Here is a 24,390-nt window from a genome sequence, read left to right on the forward strand (position 1 = left end):
TGTTTCTATGGGCCATAATCAAAGGTGCAGCATTATATTTGTATGAAGCATCTTATGGGGCCCATCATAAACTGAGCATTTTATGGGGTGTATTTTGTATGGAGCATTATATGGGGCTCCTCATTCAATGTTCTCACCGTATAACGAATAAATGCAGATTTCATTGATATTAATATTACAACCAATGAGCTCTACTGTCTGACACCCAGGGCCGTATTTGCCACTAGGCACTTGAGAGCATGTGCCTAGGGCACCAGGATGCAGGGGGGGCACCTGATCAGCAGCAGCATACGGGGCATATTATTCTATGGAGCATCTTATGGGGCCATCAACCTTTATGGAGCAGCATATGGGGCATATTATTCTATGGATCATCTTATGGGGCCATTATTAACCTTTGTGCGGCATTATATGGGGCACATTATTCTATGGGGCATCTTATGGGGCCATCATTAACCTTTTATGCAGCATTGTATGGGGCATATTTTAATATGGAGCACCTTATGGGGCCATTATTAACCTTTGTGCAGCATTATATGGGGCATATTTTTTGTATGGAGCATCTTATGAGCCCCATGATGAACTTTATGGAGCATTATATGGGGTGTATTTTGTATGGAGCATCTTATGGGGCTCCTGATTCAATATGGATATTCAAAAACACTTAACCTGCTGATGTCTCAATTAATTTTACTTGCATTGGTATCTATTTTTATTTTTTAAATTCACCAGTAGCTGCTGCATCTCCCACCCTAGGCTTATACTCAGGTCATTAAGTTTTCCCAGTTTTTTGTGGCAAAATTAGGGGTCTCGGCTTATACTCGGGTCGGCTTATACTCAAGTATATACGGTCTGTGTGTGTTACTGACATGTGTATATATATATGTATATATATATATATATATATATATATATATATGTGTGTGTATTCTATGTGTATATTTCTATTCTATCTACTCTATTCTAACCTGTCAGTGTGATTTTACTGTACACCGCACATGAATTGCCAGCTTTTCAAAGGACACTGGTGCGTAAAAAACGGACAGCACTCGCATGGTGCGAGTGCTGTGCGTTTTTTTCTCGCCTTTATTGACTTGCATTGGTGAGTCTCGTCCAAGATACGCAGCAAATCGTAGCATGCTGCAATTTTTTTTCTCAGTCCGTTTTCCGCTGAGAAAAAATTGCAGATGAGATGTCACCCATTGAATAACATTGGTCTGAGGGCAATCCGATTTGTTTTCGCGGATAGCACTCTTCCGTTTTTCTCGCAAATGGGTATGACCCTTTAGCATAGAACATGTGCTGTATACATTAGATCACAACCTCAAAACGATAATGGTCCATCCAGAAAACTTGCCATAATTAATGGCACAGGCTTTATGAATAATTTGCATTATCCTATTTATTATGATATTTGGAGAGCTATTACTTGCAACTTCTATGCATGGACCTACCACCATGATGCAGCAGCCTAATATTTGCAATGGCTTAAGTATTTATTTGATTCCGGTACAGAGTAAAGTACCGTAGTAGAAGGGTATGTGCACACGTTGTGGATTTGGCTGCGGATCCGCAGGGGATTGGCCGCTGCGGATTCGCAGTTTTCTATGCAGTTTACAGTACCATGTAAACCCATGGAAAACCAAATCCGCAGTGCACATGCTGCGGAAAATACCATGCCGAAACACTGCTGTTTATTTTCGGCAACATGTCAATTCTTTGTGCGGATTCCGCAGCGTTTTACACCTGCTCCTCAATAGGAATCCGCAGGTGAAATCCGTACAAAATATGCAGGAGATCCGCGGTAAATTCATCAAAAACAGTGGAGAAAAATCCGCTCACGAATCCGCAACGTGGGCACATAGCCGTAGGGTGTTTGGAAGGGCATATTCACAAATGGCATATAAATGTCCCATTCATCTGAATGAAGCTTACAGAAAATAGAATTAGACTTACCGGTAATTCGGTTTCTAGGAATCTTCCACGACAGCAGTATCGGAGGATGTCTCCCCGCCCTAATAGGGGACAGGAAACAAAGAGGTTAAATACCCCTCCCCTTCCTGCAACCACCAGTGTTTTTTCTGGACACAGTAGCATGTATAGTTACCACTTAAGTGCAGGAATCATCTAATAAATAGATCAGATAGGGAGGGAAATTAGTGCTGTCGTGGAAGGTTCCTAGAAACCGAATTACCAGCAAGTCTAATTCTATTTTCTCCAGTCACCTTCCACGACAGCAGTATCGGAGTGATACCAACCGCTAATTTCTTTAGGGAGGGACAACCGCTTGGAGAACGCGCCTGACAAACGATAGGTCCCTGTTGAAGTTGAGCCTGTAGTGTCTGGTGAATGTATGGACTGACGACCAGGTGGCGGCTCTACATATCTGCTCCGATGATGCGTTTCCCCTCTCTGCCCAGGAAGTCAAGACTGAATGGGTGGAGTGGGCTTTTAGTGAAGCTGGAGGTGCAAACTTCTGGGATGAGTATGCAAGACTAATGGCTTGTTTAATCCAATTAGCGATCGTGCTTTTGGCTGCTTTCTTGCCCTTATTTCGTCCTGACCACTGGACGAACAGGTTTTGGTCCAACCTCCAACTTTCTGTCTGTTGGAGATAGAACAGGACCACTCTGCGGACATCCAGGGTGTGAAAGGCCACTTCTTTTGGATTAGAGGGATTTGGACAGAATGAGGGTAAAATGATGTCTTGGTTTCTGTGGAAGTCCGAAACTACCTTAGGCATAAAGGAAGGGTCTAATTTGAGGATTATACTATCCATGGCTATGGTCAGGAATGGCTCCTGGACTGACAAGGCCTGTAGTTCTCCTATACGCCTGGCGGTAGTGATAGCTACCAGGAAGACGGTTTTAAGGGTCAGGATTTTTAAGCTGGAGGCTGAAAGGGGTTCAAAGGGGTCACCGGTCAGACCTTTTAAAACAAGGTTCAAGTCCCAAGGAGGGGTGTGGACGTGAAGTCTCGGACGGATTCTAGTTGCCGATGTTATTGTTTGATCCACCGGTGGTTTGCTAGATCTTGGTCGAAGACAGACCCAAGAGCTGACACCTGAAGCTTTAGGGTACTAGGTGAAAGCCCCAGTTCCAAGCCCTTCTGGAGGAATTGAAGGATCTGTTCAATATTTGGGTTGAATGGATCCGGTTTGTTCGGGGAACACCATGATGAGAATTTTTTCCATATTTTGCCATAAATGGCATTAGTTATTGGCTTCCTACTTTTTTGTAGGGTTTCAATCACTTCCTGTGAGAGTCCTCTGGCTTTCAGGATCTCGGCTTCAGTAACTAGGCTGCCAGCTTCAGCTTGTGTAGGTCCGGATGAAGTAAGGGACCCTGTTGAAGAAGGTCACGTCTTTGGGGAAGCAGAATCGGGCCTTCTAGACACATGCCTGTTAATTCGCTGAACCAGCTTCTCCCTGGCCACAATGGGGCTACCAGAATCGTTGTAACTTGATCTATCCGGATGTTCTGTATTGTTCTGGGTATCAATGGGATTGGCGGGAAGGCATATGCCAGGGCAAACTCCCAGGGGTGGGAGAAAGCATCCAGTCCCTGTGCCTCGTTTGAGGAGGTCAGGGAGAAGAAGGTGTTTGATTTTGTATTCCAATTGTTGGCGAACAGGTCCACATCGGGAGTTCCCCACCTCCGGACCAAGGCTAGGAATACATCCTGGTTTAGAGACCACTCTCCTGGATGGAAGTCCCTCCTGCTGAGGTAATCCACCTGGGAATTGTCCAATCGCTTTATATGTACTGCGGAGATGGACAGAAGGTGATTCTCCGCCCAGGAAAAAATCCTTCCAGCAGTTAACTTTAGGCTCGAGTGTCCTGTGCCTCCTTGGTGCCGGAGATAGGCCACAGTAGTCATGTTGTCAGACATCACCCGTACATGGTGACCTTGAATGAGGACAGATGCGGCTCTTAGCGCCTCCTCCACTGCTTTCAATTCCCTCAGATTTGAGGAGCTGTGTCTTACATCTGGGGGTCACAACCCCTGAAAGTGGGAGCCTTCGATCACGGCGCCCCAACCTCTCTGGCTTGCGTCGGTTGTGAGTACACTGAGAGGAGTCTGATCCCAGCTGACTCCCCGATGTATGTTTTGGGAGTTCAGCCACCATGAGAGGGAGGGTCTCACACGAGTGCGAAGGGGAATCTTCCTGGTTAAAGCCATCTGGATGTGAGGTTGAAGAATTCTCGTATGGGCTTGGGCCCAGGAGATTGCCTGGATGCATGATGTTAATGAACCCAGGATTGACATAGAGTCTCTTAGAGTCGGGGTTTTTTTGCTTCTGAACCTGGAGATCCTGTGGACAAGATCGATCCGACGGTCCTTGGGTAGAAAGGACATCCTCTTCTCCAAGTCCAGAAGAACTCCTAGGAATTTCTTCCGTGGAGATGGCCGGAGATCTGATTTTGCCAGATTCGGGATCCACCCGAGTGACCTTAGGATATCGAGGACCTTCGTCACGTCTTGATTGAGGCACGAAGCAGATGGGGCGATGATGAGAAAGTCGTCCAAGTATGGGATGACAACATCCCTGTTGTCGGATAAAGATTACCGCTTCTGACATGATCTTGGTGAAGACTCGGGGAGCAGACGAGACTCCGAAAGGAAGGACATTGAATTGGTAGTGGCTGACCAGCTTGTTTTGGGAAATTGCCGACCTGAGGAACCTCCTGTGGTCTGGATGTATTGGCACATGGTAGTGTGCTTCCCTCAGATCCAACATCGCCATTACCCAGTCCTGACCAATCAGCGGGATTGCTGATCTGATCGATTCCATTTTGAATCTTCGGTATTTTATTACCTGATATAGAGGTTTCAGGTTTATGATGATACGATGTTTTCCAGAGGGTTTTTTCACCAGAAAAAGGTGGGAATAGTGACCTTCTCCTACTTCCCGATGTGGTACATGGGAAATCACCTCTGCTTGAAGCAGGCTTAGAATATCCGGCATCAGAGATTCCCGAAGTCCTGGAGACTGTAGAGAAGTGATGGTTAGATGGTGAGGAGGAGGACTCTCGAATTCTAATCTTAGGCCCTCCCGTATGGTACGCAGGACCCACTGATCTGTGGTGATCGTCTGCCATTGGGAGAGAAAACCCGAGAGTGTTGAGCATTCCGATACCGCAAGTATCGGGTATCGGCCGATATTTGCTGTATCGGAATTCCGATACCGAGATCCGATACTTTTGTGGTATCGGGAATCGGAATCGGAAGTTCCCAGTGTATGGTTCCCAGGGTCTGAAGGAGAGGAAACTCTCCTTCAGGCCCTGGGATCCATATTAATGTATAAAATAAAGAATTAAAATAAAAAATACTGATATACTCACCTCTTCGGAGGCCCCTGGACATCACCGCTGGTAACCGGCAGCCTTCTTTGCTTAAAATGAGCGCGTTCAGCACCTTCCATGATGTCACGGCTTCTGATTGGTCGCGTGCCGCTCATGTGACCGCCACGTGACCAATCACAAGCCGTGACGTAATTCTCAGGTCCTAAATTCCTAATTCTAGGAATTTAGGACCTGAGAATTACGTCACGGCTTGTGATTGGTCGCGTGGCGGTCACATGGGCGGCCGCGACCAATCACAAGCCGTGACGTCATCTAAGGCCCTGAACGCGCTCATTCTTAGGAAGGAAGGCTGCCGGAAAGAAGCCGAGGGTGAGTATATTCCTATTAGGTATATACTCACCCTCGGACGCGCCCTGCTTCTTTCCGGCAGCCTTCCTTCTTAAGAATGAGCGCGTTCAGGGCCTTAGATGACGTCACGGCTTGTGATTGGTCGCGGCCGCCCATGTGACCGCCACGCGACCAATCACAAGCCGTGACGTAATTCTCAGGTCCTAAATTCCTAGAATCACGGCTTGTGATTGGTCGCGTGGCGGTCACATGAGCGGCACGCGACCAATCAGAAGCCATGACGTCATGGAAGGTGCTGAACGCGCTAATTTTAAGCAAAGAAGGCTGCCGGTTACCAGCGGTGATGTCCAGGGGCCTCCGGAGAGGTGAGTATATCAATATTTTTTATTTTAATTCTTTATTTTACACATTAATATGGATCCCAGGGCCTGAAGGAGAGTTTCCTCTCCTTCAGACCTTGGGAACCATCAGGGATACCTTCCAATACTTGAGTCCCATTGACTTGTATTGGTATCGGGTATCGGTATCGGATTAGATCCGATACTTTGCCGGTATCGGCCGATACTTTCCGATACCGATACTTTCAAGTATCGGACGGTATCGCTCAACACTACCCGAGAGTCAACCTCCGACCGGAGAGCAGTCATTGCTTCTCAGAGGTCTGCTGAGGTTGGGGGACCAGGATATTTCTGGTTTTCCCTCCCTTGGGGTAGCTCCACCGTCCTGATTTGCCCTTACCCCTGTAATTTTGTTGGGGAGCTTGGTCACTGGGGGAACTAAAAAACCGCTTCCTATGGCTCTTTTGTTCCAGAAGGACTTTCTTTTTATCTGAGGCTTTGTCCAAGATTTCATCCAGGACTGGCCCAAATACATTATGACCTTGGAAGGGAATACCACAAAGCTTGGACTTTGAGGTAATATCGCCTCCCCAGGATTTAAGCCACAAGGCCCTTTTAGCCGAATTAGTGAGGACAGCGGATCTAGTGGCTACTTGTACTGATTCTGCGGAGGCATCCGCGAGGAATCCAGTCGCCTTCTGAAGCAGTGGGAGAGAATTAAGAATCTCTTCCCTAGACGTACCTTGTACAAGGTGATTCTCTAAGGTACGCAGCCAGAGAAACAAGGATCTGGCTACACATGTTGAGGCCACGTTAGATCTCAGTAAATTAGTTGAAGTGTCCCAAGATTTCCTCAATAAGCTCTCAGTTTTCCGATCCATGGGATCTTTCAGTTGAGAGGAATCTTCAAAGGGTAGGGCCGTTTTTTGGTTACCCTTGACACTTGAACATCTAATTTGGGCATTTCCAATAGAGAACAGTCTCCCTCAAGGGGGAAACGATTCTTAAACTCCGATGGGACGTTTAACCCCTTTTCCGGTAGGCCCCACTCATGGAGGATAAGGTTTTCGATATTTTCGTGTATGGGGAATCCCTTCACAGTCTTAGGTTTCAAACCCCGAAACATGTCATCCTGTACGGAATGGCCCTCTACCTCCTCTTCTACCCCCATGGTGCCCCTCACCATGGAAACTAACTCTTCCATATCCTCGGAGGAGAAGAGATATTTTTTATTGTCAGATTTGGGAGCAGCAGTAGAACCCTCATTCTCCCAAATGTCCTCTGAACCCGAGGTATGTATCTCGCCTGAGTCAGAGTCAGAAACTACCGGGGCCATCTTCCTTTTCTTAGGAGGGGGAGGATGCGGTGTTGGGGTCTGAGAAAAGGCCACCATGGAGGACTGAACTTCTTGTCTGATGAGGGTTCTGATGCTGTCCATGAGTGAGGGCTGTTCACTACGCAGAACTTCGTCTGTGCATGGTTGGCAGAGCTTCTTTTTATATGCGGATTGAAGCTTGGACGCACATGTAGCACACTTGCGGCTGGGCATCTTACCTTTCCTAGGGGCAGGGACCTTGTCTCCCTAAAACGAGAGAGAAAGGTGGACTATGTCACTTAAATTTAAATGGACAGCAAGGGACATCATCCCACTACTTACAGTAGGGGGGTGCACGCTGGGCTCCGCAGGAGCAGAGTGTAGGGGTTTGTCGCTGTCCATATGGTCAGTGGTCCAGATAGAGAGGGTCACAGACAGAAGGTCTTACCTGGAGGCTTCCCCAGCCAGGAATAAATACTTTACCGAGGCTCCCAGCGAATATGGTGGTGCTCCTCCTCGTTAGGGTCCGTGGGGGGGTCAGAGATGCCCGTCGAGGCTGCCGCTGGATGTCCTAGGGGCAGGGACGCAGCGTATGGGGGCGAGGAAACCGGAAGTTCGGGTGCGCGTCACTTCCGGTGTGCGCTCGCGCGCCACCACCAGCACCAGCGTGGAGGAAAGAGGAAGCCGGGGAGCTGCAGAAGGACCCCGGAGCACTACACTGCTCTTCTTTGCCTCCCGAAAAAGGCGCAGGTAGGACGGGTGAAGGTCCCAAGTCACGCGGTGGACGCGGAGATGGGAGCAGTCTAAAGGAGGAGGAGAGCGGAGCCCCTGACCTCGACTGCCCGGCTACAAGGTAACAGCGCTCCCGATCACCGGCCATGGCAACACTATCCGAGAACCTCTTCATGCCCCATAGGGGACAGGAAAAACACTGGTGGTTGCAGGAAGGGGAGGGGTATTTAACCTCTTTATTTCCCGTCCCCTATTAGGGCGGGGAGACATCCTCCGATACTGCTGTCGTGGAAGGTAACTGGAGAAATCCACGTTTGCTTCAGAAATATCCTTATTCAGAAATATTGATCTGATTTTCAACCACTGACATTTCTGCAGCAAATCTGCCCCTTGTGAATATCACTTAACAGGACAATAGGATAGCAGTCCTGCACTGTCGGAATGGGGCTGCAGTCACCCCTGGGATGTGAGGTAAGCCCTGGCTTCTCCCCCTCCCTTCCTCTGTGCTGGGAGGCTGCCTCTGCTGAGTATGGTGGGAAGCTGTCCAGTCTTGTGTGTAGTGAGTGTGTTTTTTTTTTCTTGTTTTCAATCCACAGTTGAGCAGATCCAACTCCAGACTCTTTGATCTTCGCCTCAGTCTTTCTTACCCGGAAGAAAACCCCTTTTGCCTGCTCAGCTGGGAGCTTTGAGCACACGTGGAAAATTAAAAAAATCCTTGCACAAGCTCCAAGATTTTTTTCTCTTTCCAAATTTAGTCACACAAAGGGGGCCTAGAGCAGAGAGAGGAGGAGGGCGAGGGAGAACGACGAGAAGATGAAAGGGACTGCCGCCTGGAGATGAAAGCATCCAGCCTGAGCAGCCAGAGCCCGCCCTAGTGTGTGTGCAGCCAGTCCCCATACACACCACAGTCCTGTCGCTTCTCACGCAAGCCGGAGCTGCTGCTGTACACCACTGAGTCACACAACTGGTACTTCAGCTGCACACAACGGAGTCACACAACTGGTACTTGTGTCATATACCACTGAGACACACAACTAGTACTTGTGCTGTACACCACTGAGCCACATAACTGGTACTTGTGCTGTACATCACTGAGTCACACAACTGGTACTTCAGCTGCACACCACGGAGTTACACAACTAGTACTTGTGTCATACACCACTGAGCCACACAACTGGCACTTGTGCTGTACACCACTGAGTCACACAACTGGTACTTGTGCTGTACACCACTGAGCCACATAACTGGTACTTGTGCTTTACACCACTGAGTCACACAACTGGTACTTGTGTCATACACCACTGAGCAACACAACTGGTACTTGTGCTGTACACCACTGAGCCACATAACTGGTACTTGTGCTGTACTCCACGGAGTCACACAACTGGCACTTGTGTCATACACCAATGAGTCACACAACTGGTACTTGTGCTGTACACCACTGAGTCACACAACTGGTACTTGTGCTGTACACCACGGAGTTACACAACTAGTACTTGTGTCATACACCACTGAGCCACACAACTGGCACTTGTGCTGTACACCACGGAGTCACACAACTGGCACTTGTGTCATGCACCAGTGAGTCACACAACTGGTACTTGTGCTGTACACCACTGAGCAACACAACTGGTACTTGTGCTGTACACTACTGAGCGACATAACTGGTACTTGTGCTTTACACCACTGAGTCACACAACTGGTACTTGTGTCATACACCACTGAGCAACACAACTGGTACTTGTGCTGTACACCACTGAGCAACACAACTGGTACTTGTGCTGTACACCACTGGGCCACACAACTGGCAGTTGTGTCATACACCACTGAGTCACACAACTGGTACTTGTGCTGTACACCACTGAGTCACACAACTGGTACTTGTGCTGTACACCACTGAGTCACACAACTGGTACTTCAGCTGCACACTACGGAGTCACACAACTGGCACTTGTGTCATATACCACTGAGACACACAACTAGTACTTGTGCTGTACACCACTGAGCCACACAACTGGTAATTGTGCTGTACACCACTGAGCCACATAACTGGTACTTCAGCTGCTCACCATGGAGTGACACAACTTGTACTTGTGTCATACACCACTGAGTCACACAACTGATACTTATGCTCTACATCTACACCACCAAGTCACACAACTGGTACTTGTGCTGTGCACCACGGAGTCACACAACTGTCACTTGTGTCATACACCTGTTGTGAATTCTGTTCTCGAACTCCCTCCTGTGGTCAGGAATGGTACTTCGGCGAGTTCTGTCCATGGACTCCCTCTGGTGGCTGTGAGTGGAGCTGCTGGTTCTGAGGTTCTTTCTTCAGCTGACCTCGCTTAGTTCTGGCTGGCTGCTCTATTTAACTCCACTCAGATCGTTACTTGATGCCAGCTGTCAATGTCCTAGTACTGGTTCAGTTTTCTCTTGGATCTTTCAGATGACCTGTCTACTCCAGCAAAAGCTGGAAGCTCTGGGATGCAGAGTGGCACCTCCGCACTGTGAGTCAGTGCGGGGGTCTCTTTTGCACACTCTGCGTGGTTTTTTGGTAGATTTTTGTGCTGACCACAAAGATACCTTTTCTATCCTCAATCTGTTTAGATAAGTCTGGCCTCCTTTGCTGAAACCTGTTTCATTCCTGTGTTTGTGACTTCCATCTTAACTCACAGTCAATATGTGTCGGGGGCTGCCTATTTCTTTGGGGAATTTCTCTGAGGCAAGTTAGGCTTAATTTTCTATCTTTAGGGGTAGTTAGCTCTTAAGGTACCGTCACACTAGGCGATATCGCCAGCGATCCGTGACGTTGCAGCGACCTGGATAGCGATATCGCTGTATTTGACACGCAGCAGCGATCTGGATCCCGCTGTGAAATTGCTGGTCGCTGCTAGAAGGTCTGCACTTTATTTGGTCGCTAGGTCGCCGTGTATCGCCGTGTTTGACAGCAAAAGCAAGGATACCAGCGATATTTTACACTGGTAACCAGGGTAAACATCGGGTTACTAAGCGCAGGGCCGCGCTTAGTAACCCGATGTTTACCCTGGTTACCAGCGTAAAAGTTAAAAAAACAAACAGCACATACTCACCAGCGCGTCCCCCAGCCTCTGCTTCCTGACACTGACTGAGCGCCGGCCCTAAACTGAAAGTGAAAGCACAGCGGTGACGTCACCGCTCTGCTGTTAGGGCCGGAGCTCAGTCAGTGTCAGGAAGCAGAGGCTGGGGGACGCGCTGGTGACTATGTGCTGTTTGTTTTTTTAACTTTTACGCTGGTAACCAGGGTAAACATCGGGTTACTAAGCGCGGCCCTGCGCTTAGCAACCCGATGCTTACCCTGGTTACCCGGGGACCTCGGCATCGTTGGTCGCTGGAGAGCGGTCTGTGTGACAGCTCTCCAGCGACCAAACAGCGACGCTGCAGCGATCGGCATCGCTGTCGCTATCGCTGCAGCGTCGCTTAATGTGACGGTACCTTTAGGCTGTGAAGAGGCGTCTAGGCAGAGTCAGGTACGCTCCACGGCTATTTCTAGTGTGTTGTGATAGGATTAGTGGTTGCAGTCAGCAGAGCTCCCACTTCCCAGAGCTAGTCCTGTATTACTAGTTTGCTCATCTGGTCATTCCGGGGGCTTCTAACCACCAGGTCAATCAAACAGTACAGCTGGCCCATAAAGTGTTAATGCATCTCAATAGAGGGATAAGAGAAGTTCTGAGACCATTTTTTTTTTTCTCCTCTGCAGCGTGTTTTGTTTTTCCTTTCCCCTAAATCTCTGGGTGGTTCTGGACACAGGTGTAGATATGGACATTCAAGGTCTGACCTCTTGTGTGGATCAACTCACTGCAAGGGTACAAGGCATTCAAGATTATGTAGTTCAGAATCCGATGTTAGAACCCAGAATTCCAATTCCTGATTTGTTTTCTGGGGATAGATCTAAGTTCCTGAATTTCAAAAATAATTGTAGATTGTTTTTTGCTTTGAAACCCCGCTCCTCTGGTGAACCCATTCAGCAAGTAAAAATCATAATTCCTTTGCTACGTGGCGACCCTCAAGACTGGGCATTTTCCCTTGCACCAGGAGATCCTGCATTGCGTAATGTAGATGCGTTTTTTTCTGGCGCTTGGATTGCTTTATGATGAACGAGATTCAGTGGATCAGGCAGAAAAATTTTTGCTGGCTTTGTGTCAGGGTCAGGATGAAGCGGAGGTATATTGTCAGAAGTTCAGAAAGTGGTCTGTGCTTACTCAGTGGAATGAGTGTGCCCTGGCGGCAATTTTCAGAAAGGGTCTTTCTGAAGCCCTTAAGGATGTTATGGTGGGATTTCCCACGCCTGCTGGTCTGAATGAGTCTATGTCCTTGGCCATTCAGATCGATCAACGCTTACGTGAGCGCAAAACTGTGCACCATTTGGCGGTGTCTTCTGGGCAGAAGCCTGAGCCTATGCAATGCGATAGGACATTGACCAGAGCTGAACGGCAAGAATACAGACGTCGGAATGGGCTGTGTTTTTACTGTGGTGACTCCACTCATGCTATCTCTGATTGTCCTAAGCGCACTAAGCGGTTCGCTAGGTCTGCCACCATTGGTACTGTACAGCCAAAATTTCTTTTGTCCGTTACTCTGATTTGCTCTTTGTCGTCCTATTCTGTTATGGCATTTGTGGATTCAGGCGCTGCCCTGAATTTGATGGACTTGGAGTTTGCCAGGCGCTGTGGTTTTTTCTTGGAGCCCTTACAGTATCCTATTCCATTGAGAGGAATTGATGCTACGCCTTTGGCCAAGAATAAGCCTCAGTACTGGACTCAATTGACCATGTGCATGGCTCCTGCACATCAGGAGGATATTCACTTTTTGGTGTTGCATAATCTGCATGATATGGTCGTTTTGGGTTTGCCATGGCTACAGGTCCATAATCCAGTATTGGATTGGAAATCAATGTCTGTATCCAGCTGGGGTTGTCAAGGGGTACATGGTGATGTCCCACTGTTGTCAATTTCGTCATCCCATCCTTCTGAAGTCCCTGAGTTCTTGTCGGATTACCGGGATGTATTTGATGAGCCCAAATCCAGTGCCCTACCTCCTCATAGGGATTGCGATTGTGCTATTAATTTGATTCCTGGTAGTAAGTTTCCGAAGGGCCGACTGTTCAATTTGTCTGTGCCAGAACACGCCGCTATGCGGAGTTATATAAAGGAGTCCTTGGAGAAAGGGCATATTCGCCCGTCCTCGTCACCGATGGGAGCAGGGTTCTTTTTTGTGGCCAAGAAGGATGGTTCTCTGAGACCTTGTATAGATTACCGCCTTCTCAATAAAATCACCGTCAAATTTCAGTACCCTTTGCTGCTACTGTCTGATTTGTTTGCTCGGATTAAGGGGGCTAGTTGGTTAACCAAGATAGATCTTCGAGTGGCGTATAATCTTGTGCGTATTAAACAGGGCGATGAATGGAAAACAGCATTTAATACGCCCGAGGGCCATTTTGAGTACCTGGTGATGCCATTCGGGCTTTCTAATGCTCCATCTGTGTTTCAGTCCTTTATGCATGACATCTTCCGAAAGTACCTGGATAGATTCATGATTGTATATTTGGATGATATTTTGGTCTTTTCGGACGATTGGGAGTCTCATGTGAAGCAGGTCAGAATGGTGTTTCAGGTCCTTCGTGCTAATTCCTTGTTTGTGAAGGGGTCTGTTATGATCCGGTGGTAGGATCACCAAACTGACCTGATAGGTAAACCAGAATATTAGGACGAGCTCTGGGGATGTGGAAACTATACTGACCGCAACACTGAACCTATCCAAAACACACTAAAGGCAGCCGTGGAGCGTTACCTAAAAACCTAGACGCCTCGTCACAGCCTGAGGAACTAACTACCCCTAGAGAGAAAGCCAAGCCTCACTTGCCTCAGAGAAATGACCCCAAAGTTTAGACAGCCCCCACAAATAATAACGGTGAGTTAAGGGGAAAATACAAACGTAGTAATGAAAAACAGGTTTAAGCAAATGAGGCCCGCTAACGCTAAATAGACTGAAGATAGCAAGGGATCTGTGCGGTCAGTACAAAAACTATCAAAAACTATCCTCGCAGAAAATACAAGAACCCCCACACCGACTCACGATGTGAGGGGCGCACTCTGCACCCCAGAACTTCCAGCAAGCAAAAAATCACATATAAGCAAGCTGGACTGAACTCATCATATAATGAAACATATTTTCAAGAGAAAAATGAGCAAACATGAACTAGCAAAACTTAGCTTCTCCGGATGGAGACAGGTCACAAGGAAGTCCAGAGAGATCAGAACCAGTACTGAATACAACGACAGCAGGCAACAAACAAAGGTGCAGGTGGAGTTAAATAGGAAACAGCATAGCAGGAAATGAGGCAGCTGAGCCCAGCTCCAGACCCGCAGTATCGCTAAAGGCCACCAGAGGGAGCCCAGACGGAATTCACAACAGGGGTCTAAATGTCTCTTTGGAGTTCAGAAGGTTTCATTTTTGGGCTTAATTTTTTCCCCTTCTACTATCGTGATGGACCCTGTTAAAGTTCAGGCCATTTATGATTGGACTCAGCCTACTTCTGTGAAGAGCCTACAGAAATTCCTGGGCTTTGCTAATTTTTACCGTCGCTTCATCGTTAATTTTTCTTGTGTTGTTAAACCATTGACTGATTTGACCAAGAAAGGTGCGGATGTGGTCAATTGGTCCTCCGCGGCCCTGGAGGCTTTTCAGGAGTTGAAGTGTCGTTTTTCTTCTGCCCCTGTGTTGTGTCAGCCAGATGTTTCGCTCCCGTTTCAGGTCGAGGTGGATGCTTCTGAGATTGGAGCAGGGGCTGTCTTGTCTCAAAGAAGTTCTGATGGCTCGGTGATGAAACCATGTGCTTTCTTTTCTAGAAAGTTTTCGCCTGCTGAGCGCAATTATGATGTGGGCAATCGAGAGTTGTTGGCTATGAAGTGGGCGTACGAGGAGTGGCGACATTGGCTTGAAGGAGCCAAGCATCGCGTGGTGGTCTTGACAGATCACAATAATCTGACTTATCTCGAGTCTGCCAAGCGGTTGAATCCTAGACAGGCTCGATGGTCGCTGTTTTTCTTCCGCTTCGATTTTGTGGTTTCGTACCTTCCGGGTTCTAAGAATGTGAAGGCTGATGCCCTTTCAAGGAGTTTTGTGCCTGATTCTCCGGGAGTTCCTGAGCCGGCTGGTATTCTCAAAGAGGGGGTAATTTTGTCTGCCATCTCCCCTGATTTGCGGCGGGTGCTGCAGGAGTTTCAGGCTGATAGACCTGACCGTTGCCCAGCGGAGAAACTGTTTGTTCCTGATAGATGGACTAGTAGAGTTATCTCTGAGGTTCATTGTTCGGTGTTGGCTGGTCATCCTGGAATCTTTGGTACCAGAGATTTGGTGGCTAGATCCTTTTGGTGGCCTTCCTTGTCACGGGATGTGCGTTCTTTTGTGCAGTCCTGTGGGACTTGTGCCAGTGGGTTGCTTTTGCCCTTGCCGGTCCCGAAAAGGCCCTGGACGCATATTTCCATGGATTTTATTTCAGATCTCCCTGTCTCTCAAAGGATGTCGGTTATCTGGGTGGTTTGTGATCGCTTCTCTAAGATGGTCCATTTGGTACCTTTGCCTAAATTGCCTTCCTCCTCCGATTTTGTTCCATTGTTTTTCCAGCACGTGGTTCGTTTGCATGGCATTCCGGAGAACATCGTGTCGGATAGAGGTTCCCAGTTTGTTTCAATGTTTTGGCGGTCCTTTTGTGCTAAGATGGGCATTGATTTGTCTTTTTCTTCGGCTTTCCATCCTCAGACAAATGGTCAAACCGAACGAACCAATCAGACTTTGGAAACATATCTGAGATGCTTTGTTTCTGCTGATCAGGATGATTGGGTGTCTTTCTTGCCTTTGGCTGAGTTCGCCCTTAATAATCGGGCCAGCTCGGCCACTTTGGTTTCGCCTTTTTTCTGTAATTCTGGTTTCCATCCTCGTTTTTCTTCCGGGCAGGTTTAGTCTTCGGATTGTCCTGGTGTGGATTCTGTGGTGGACAGGTTGCAGCAAATTTGGACTCACGTGGTGGACAATTTGACATTGTCCCAGGAGAAGGCTCAACGTTTTGCTAATCGCCGTCGCTGTGTTGGTCCCCGACTTCGTGTTGGGGATTTGGTTTGGTTGTCGTCTCGTTATGTTCCTATGAAGGTTTCGTCTCCTAAGTTTAAGCCTCGTTTCATTGGTCCGTATAAGATTTCTGAAATTCTTAATCCTGTGTCATTTCGTTTGGACCTTCCAGCTTCTTTCGCCATCCATAATGTGTTCCATAGGTCGTTGTTGCGGAGATATGTGGCTCCTATGGTTCCCTCCGTTGACCGTCCTGCCCCGGTGTTGGTTGAGGGGGAGTTGGAGTATGTGGTGGAGAAGATTTTGGATTCTCATATTTCGAGACGGAAACTTCAGTACCTGGTCAAGTGGAAAGGTTATGGTCAGGAGGATAATTCCTGGGTTGTTGCCTCTGATGTTCATGCTGCCGATCTGGTTCGTGCCTTTCATTTGGCTCGTCCTGATCGGCCTGGGGGCTCTGGTGAGGGTTCGGTGACCCCTCCTCAAGGGGGGGGTACTGTTGTGAATTCTGTTCTCGAACTCCCTCCTGTGGTCAGGAATGGTACTTCGGCGAGTTCTGTCCATGGACTCCCTCTGGTGGCTGTGAGTGGAGCTGCTGGTTCTGAGGTTCTTTCTTCAGCTGACCTCACTTAGTTCTGGCTGGCTGCTCTATTTAACTCCACTCAGATCGTTACTTGATGCCAGCTGTCAATGTCCTAGTACTGGTTCAGTTTTCTCTTGGATCTTTCAGATGACCTGTCTACTCCAGCAAAAGCTAAGTCCCTGCTAGCTGATTTGTTCACCACTGTTTTCTTTTCCAGCTTGCTATCATGATTTTGTCTTGTTAGCTGGAAGCTCTGGGATGCAGAGTGGCACCTCCGCACTGTGAGTCAGTGCGGGGGTCTCTTTTGCACACTCTGCGTGGTTTTTTGGTAGATTTTTGTGCTGACCGCAAAGATACCTTTTCTATCCTCAATCTGTTTAGATAAGTCTGGCCTCCTTTGCTGAAACCTGTTTCATTCCTGTGTTTGTGACTTCCATCTTAACTCACAGTCAATATGTGTCGGGGGCTGCCTATTTCTTTGGGGAATTTCTCTGAGGCAAGTTAGTCTTAATTTTCTATCTTTAGGGGTAGTTAGCTCTTAGGCTGTGAAGAGGCGTCTAGGCAGAGTCAGGTACGCTCCACGGCTATTTCTAGTGTGTTGTGATAGGATTAGTGGTTGCGGTCAGCAGAGCTCCCACTTCCCAGAGCTAGTCCTGTATTACTAGTTTGCTCATCTGGTCATTCCGGGGGCTTCTAACCACCAGGTCAATCATAACATACACCACTGAATCACACAACTGGTACTTCAACTGCACACTACGGAGTCACGCGATTGGTACTTGTGTCATACACCACTGAGCAACACAACTGGCACTTGTGCCGTACACCACTGAGCCACAAAACTGGTACTTGTGCTGTACACCACTGAGCCACATAACTGGTACTTGTGCTGTACAACACTGAGCCACATAACTGGTACTTGTGCTGTACACCACTGAGTCACACATCTGGTACTTCAGCTGCACACCACGGAGTCACACAACTGGTACTTGTGTCATACACCACTGAGCAACACAACTGGCACTTGTGCTGTACACCACGGAGTCACACAAATGGCACTTGTGTCATGCACCACTGAGTCACATAACTGGTACTTGTGCTGTACACCACTGAGCAACACAACTGGCACTTGTGCCATACACCACTGAGTCACACAACTGGTACTTGTGCTGTATACCACTGAGCCACATAACTGGTACTTGTGCTGTACACCACTGAGTCACACAACTAGTACTTCAGCTGCACACCAAGGAGTGACACAACTGGTACTTGTGTCATACACCACTGAGCCACACAACTGATACTTGTGCTCTACATCTACACCACCGAGTCACACAACTGGTACTTGTGTACCATGCTCTCACAGCTGAGTTCTCTTAACAACACATATATTCAGATGCCGCAATCTGCTCCAGACGTAGTCTGCTACATGCATCTTTTAACTTCCATCTTTTAAATTACATATTTTTAATTACTTTGATGAATTAGACTGAATTAACTGGAAGGTAATAGAATACCAAACCTCCACAATGTTTCGGTTTCTTTTCTCTTTCACCCCCATACTACTCACCTTCTTACAATCTCCTGCAATCCCTCCACCTAGTAAAGAACTAGTCATTTCTCCCTCAATACTCTCCAGCCATCTCACCTTCTCCTCAGAACTGTTCCTCCACATACAATCCTTTTTCTCCAGACACACATGGCCGCATCATGTCCTGTCCTGCGCTCCCACCTTCTAACGCTCTGTCTGCTATGCCTCATCTCTGGCGATGTATCCCCAAATCCCGGGCCCCCTCAACACATCCTCACACTCATTTCTAACCCCCTGCCACGATCCCCTCCACGTTTTCCCAACCATGACAACCTCATACCCATTCATCCAGCCCCCACTTCCTCGGTTCCCCTACCAGGAGCACTATGGAACGCACGCTCCATTTGCAACAAACTGACATTTATCCATGACCTCTTCATCACCAACAAACTCTCCTTCCTCGGCATCACCAAAACCTGGCTCACCCACTCTGACTTAGCCTCTCCAGCTGCACTTTCCTATGGCGGATTTCACATCTCTCACACCCCTCGCCCCAGCAACAAAAGTGGTAGAGGGGTTGGTTTGCTCCTGTTCGACACCTGCTCCTTTACTCCAATCCCGCTACCACCCTCCGCTACTCTTCTCTCGTTCGAGGTGCGCTCCATCCGCATCTATTCCCCCTCCAACCTCCAGCTGGCTGTCATCTACTGCCCCCCAGAACTAGCCATCTCCACCTTTCTCGACCACTTCACCACCTGGCTACTTCATTTCCTCTCTGCTGACATCCCCACTATCATCATGGGTGACTTCAATATCCCCATTGACACTTCCATCTCAGCTGCCTCTAAACTTTTATCACTGAGTGCCTCCTTTGGCCTCACTCAATGGTCCTCTGAGGCCACTCACAAAGATGGCCACATGCTGGACCTCATCTTCACCCACCTCTGCTCCCTTACTAATCTCACTAACTCACCCCTCCCCCTGTCTGACCACAACCTACTGACATTCTCTTCCCTCTCCTAGTGTGCAACCCCCACTCCACAAACTCACTCACCCTCGCAGAAATCTCAAACATCTCAACTTACAATCACTCTCTGAGTCCCTTCTCCCTCTTACAGACATAGCCTCCCTTCATGACACAGATGCTGCCACTTTTTATAACACCACAATAACGGCAACACTCAATTCGGCCGCCCCATTCATGCATAGCAAAACTCGTACACTCAACAAACAGACAGCCCTGGCTGTCCAGCCTCACCTAAGAATGCAGACGGGCTTCCAGGATCGCTGAGCGGAGATGGAAGCGATCCCGCTCTGCCGACCACTTCACTGCATACAAGCAGTTCCTCGCCAGCTTCAAGTCCACGCTCACTGCCGCAAAACAAACTTCTCATCTCTCATATCCTCCCTGTCTCACAACCCTAAACAGCTTTTCAACACTTTCAATACTCTACTCCATCCCCCAGCACTTCCTCCCTCCCCTCTCATTTCTGCTGAAGACTTTGCCTCTTTCTTTAAACAGAAGATCGATACAATCAGAGAAAGCCTTGGCCCAGAGCACCCTATGCCCCTCTTAGCTGCTCAGCCGTGTTCCTCCAAAACCAGCTTCTCCACCATGGCATAAGACTAGCTCTCCACCCCCCTGTCAATATCATACCTCACCACCTGTACGCCCGACCCGTTCCCATCCCACCTCATCCCTAACCTTGCCGCGGTCTTCATCCCAACCTTAACACACCTCTTCAACCTCCCACTCACAACAGGTGTCTTCCCCTCATCCTTCAAGCATGCCAAGATCACACCCATCCTCAAAAAGCCCTCCCTCGACCCATCCTCTGTGTCTAGCAATCCCCCGATATCTCTTCTCCTCCTTACGCCTCCAAATTACTGGAACAACATGTCCATCTTGAACTGTCCTCCCACCTCTCCTCCTGCTCCCTCTTTGACCGGTTACAATCTGGCTTCCAACCCCATCACTCAACCGAAACTGCCCTTAAGTCACCAATGACCTACTAACTGCCAAGAGCAAGCGAAACTACTCTGTCCTCCTTCTCCTGGACCTGTCTTCTGCCTTTGACACTGTGGACCACTCCCTTCTGCTTCAGATCCTCTCATCTCTTGGCATCACAGACTTGGCCCTATCCTGGATCTCATCATATCTGACAGACCAAACATTCAGTCTCCCTTCCCCACGCCACCTCCTCACTTCACCCCTTGTCAATCGGTGTTCCTCAAGGCTCTGTTCTAGGACCCCTACTCTTCTCCATCTACACCTTCGGTCTGGGACAACTCATAGAATCCCACAGTATGCAGTACCATCTCTATGCAGATGACACACAGATCTACCTATCCGATCTGACCTTACCTCCTTACCAAAATACCACACTGTCTGTCTGCTATTTCAGCCTTCTTCTCCGATCGCTTTCTAAAACTGAACATGGACACAACAGAATTCATCATCTTTCCCCCTTCTAACTCTACCCCTCTACCAGACCTATCAATCAATGTCAATGGCTGCTCACTTTTCCCAGTCCCACACGCCCAGTGCCTTGGAGTGATCCTAGACTCTGCCCTCTCTTTCAAGCCACATATCCAAGCCCTTGCCTTCTCCTGCTGTCTCAAACTCAAAAATATTTCCCGGATCCGCGCAATCCTTGACCGCGACACCACAAAAACACTAGTGCATGCCCTTGTTATCTCCCGCCTTGACTACTGCAACCTCATACTCTCTGGCCTCCCCTCTAGCACTCTGGCACCACTACAATCCATCCTACACTCTGCTGCCCAACTAATCTACCTGTCTCCCCGCTACTCTTCAGCCTCTCCCCTATGCCAAGCCTTTCACTGGCTTCCTACCGCCCAGAGACTCCAGTTCAAAACCCTCATAATAACATACTAAGCCATCCACAATCTATCTCCTCCATACATCTCCGACATGGTCTCCCGGTACCTACCTTCACACAACTTCCGTTCCTCTCAAGATCTCCTTCTCTACTCCCCTCTCATCTCTTCTTCCCACAACCGCATCCAAGACTTCTCCCATGCTTCCCCCATACTCTGGAACTCTCTACCCCAACACATCAGACTCTCGCCTACCACAAAAACCTTCAAAAAGAACCTGAAGACTCACCTCTTCCGACAAGCTTACAGCTTGCAATGATCCTCAACCTACTGCACATCCAGCTCTACCCTCTCCTAGTGTATCCTCACCCACCCCCTGCAGACTGTGAGCCTTCGCGGGCAGGGCCCTCCCTCCTTATGTACCTGTGTGCCTTGTTTTTTTTTGTTGCTCATGTTTAATGTACTTGTCTATATTTGCCCCCTATTCACATGTAAAGCGCCATAGAATAAATGGCGCTATATAAATGTATAATAATAATAATAATTGTGTCATACACCACTGAGTCACAAAACTGGTACTTCAGCTGCACACCACAGAGTGACACAACTGGTACTTGTGTCATACACCACTGAGCCACACAACTGATACTTATGCTCTACATTTACACCACCGAGTCACACAACTGATACTTGTGTCATATACCACTGAGCAACACAAATGGCACTTGTGCTCTACACCACTGAGCCACACAACTGGCACTTGTGCTATACACCACTGAGCCACACAACTGGTACTTGTGCTCTACACCATGGAGTGACACTAGTGATGAGCGAATATACTCTTTACTCGAGATTTCTCGAGCATGCTCGGGGGTCCTCCGAGTATTTTTTAGTGTTAGGAGATTTATTTTTTCTTGCCGCAGCTGAATGATTTACATATGTTAGCCAGCATAAGTACATGTGGGGATTCCCTAGCAACCAGGCAATCCCCACATGTACTTATGCTGGCTAACAGATGTAAATCATTCAGCTGCGGCAAGAAAAACTTAATCTCCGAGCACTAAAAAATACTCGGAGGACCCCTGAGCATGCTCGAGAAATCTCGAGTAACGAGTATATTCGCTCATCACTAAGTGACACAACTGGCACTTGTGCTGTACAACACCAAGTCACACAACTGGTACTAGTGTCATACACTGCTAAGCAACACAACTGGAAATTATGCTGTAGACCATCGAGTCACACAACTGATACCTTTGCTGTACACCATTGAGTCACACAACTGGTACTTGTGCTGTACACCACTGAGCCACACAACCGACACTTGCAATACGCTACCAAGTCACACAACTGGTACTAGTGTCTTACACTGCCAAGCAACACAACTGGGAATTATGCTGTACACCATTGAGTCACACAACTTGTACTTGTGCTGTACACCACTGAGCCACACAACTGGCACTTGTGCTATCCGCTACTGAGTCACACAACTGGTACTAGTGTCATACACTGCCAAGCAACACAACTGGGAATTATGCTGTACACCACCGAGTCACACAACTGGTACTTGTGCTATACATCACCAAACCACACAACTGGCACTTGTGCTATACGCTACCAAGACACACAACTGATACTTGGGCTGTACACTACCGAGGAACTATAACTACCATAGAATGGGCACAGAATTATGAAATCCCATCTCCACTATGTGCAAACGGCCGCATCCGGCGACCCTGCGTATCTGGACATGCAGTTCGTCTTTATAGACCGCAGCATGTTTATTTATCTTGTGGAGACACTCTGTCTCCGCAAGATAAATACCACAGTCAATGAATACGATGCGGTGATTCCGCATGTGCTCAATGAACACTCATCTGGAATCACCGCGTGTACAACAGGGGGAGGTGCTTTGGGTGGAGCGGGGTATCCACTGCGTCCACAGCACTGGGTTTCCTGAACATGGAAACACACCCTAAGGCTGTCATTTATTTTAGATGAGAGTTGGCCAAACCTGCTGATTTCAGCCATATCTGACAACCATCTGATGTGTGTGTGGGAGTCTCCAAATGCTCCACCGACAGATGATGCCAGGAGAGAAAAAGATTGTGAGAAAGGTTGGCCCTTTTCTGGGAGGCTGCGGGCTGCTATTTTTAGGCTAGGAAGCCAATATCCATGGCCCCTTACCAGCCTGAGAATACCAGCTCCCAGTTGTCTGCTTTAGCTTTGCTGGTTGTCAAAAATGGGGGGGGACACCACATCGGTTTAATTATTTAAATAATTTAAAAAAACGGCGTGGAGACCCCTTCTTTTTTGATAACCAACCTTGCTAAAGCTGACAGCTGAGGGTTGCAGCCTGCAGCTGTCAGTTTTGCCAGGCTGGTGATCAGAAATTCAGGGGAACCCACACTGGTTTTTTTATTATTATTTTTTTGGCACATGCTGATGTTTACTCCCATCAATCGCCGCCTGCTCTCTCTGTTATTAGTGGCAGCAGGGGTAGGCTGATGGGAACAGTAGTCCCATCAGCCAACGCCAGTGACCAGAGGTAAACTTTTTACCTCTGATCACAGTGGCGGGCTCATGCTGGGAACCTCGGCTGTCTACAGGTGGTAATGATTTTACTGAAGATCAGAGGCAGTGTTTGCAAGTCTGTCATGCACATAATAGTGCAAGAAACACCCGGTTTTCGGTGGGATGAAGCCAAACAGTAACTTGGACTTCCTGGTGAATTATGTGTTTGGAGTCCATGCCCGAACAGTAGGTGTTCTGTACAGATCCAAGAAATTTACTGTTGGGGTTTGCCCATCTCTAATTCTGACCCCATATTTCATGTCTTAATATACAGGCTTAGGGTCATAACTATGGGCCCCATACTTCATGCCCTCATTTACAGGATTGTAGTCATAACTGTAAATATATAGTATCATTATTATGATAGACCACACTACCCATAAGCTGAATATACTATAAAATAGGTGGATAAACAGACCCATCAAATGGAATTCGACAGGTGCTGTTTTTTTAGAGTCTAAGGCTGGGTTCACATTGCGTTTGTAACAACTCTGCTGGCATCACGGCATGGCCTCTCATCTCTCACACTATCTTACCCACTGCTCCAGGCCATGATGTGGTTTCTGTTTCATGCCAGCTCCATATTCTGTGTCTCTGCTCTCTGCATGCTTCCTGGCTGTGTGCATAGGGGGCGGCGCCTGAACTCTCTGGTTCTTATAGAAATCAGGTGCATCTGTCTAATCTGTTCCTGACCAATTGCCAGGAGGCCTCCAGTAT

General features: G+C 48.1%; 1 long non-coding RNA gene across 1 annotated transcript in view; it reads right to left on the reverse strand.

Annotated features, from left to right (window-relative positions):
* The window catches only part of LOC143776419 (uncharacterized), a 210,257-nt gene that overhangs the window by 140,504 nt on the left and 45,363 nt on the right, over positions 1-24,390 (reverse strand). The gene's annotated exons all lie outside the window — the stretch shown is intronic.

This window comes from Ranitomeya variabilis, chromosome 1 (assembly GCF_051348905.1).
Source record: "Ranitomeya variabilis isolate aRanVar5 chromosome 1, aRanVar5.hap1, whole genome shotgun sequence".
Taxonomy (NCBI): Eukaryota; Metazoa; Chordata; class Amphibia; order Anura; family Dendrobatidae; genus Ranitomeya; species Ranitomeya variabilis.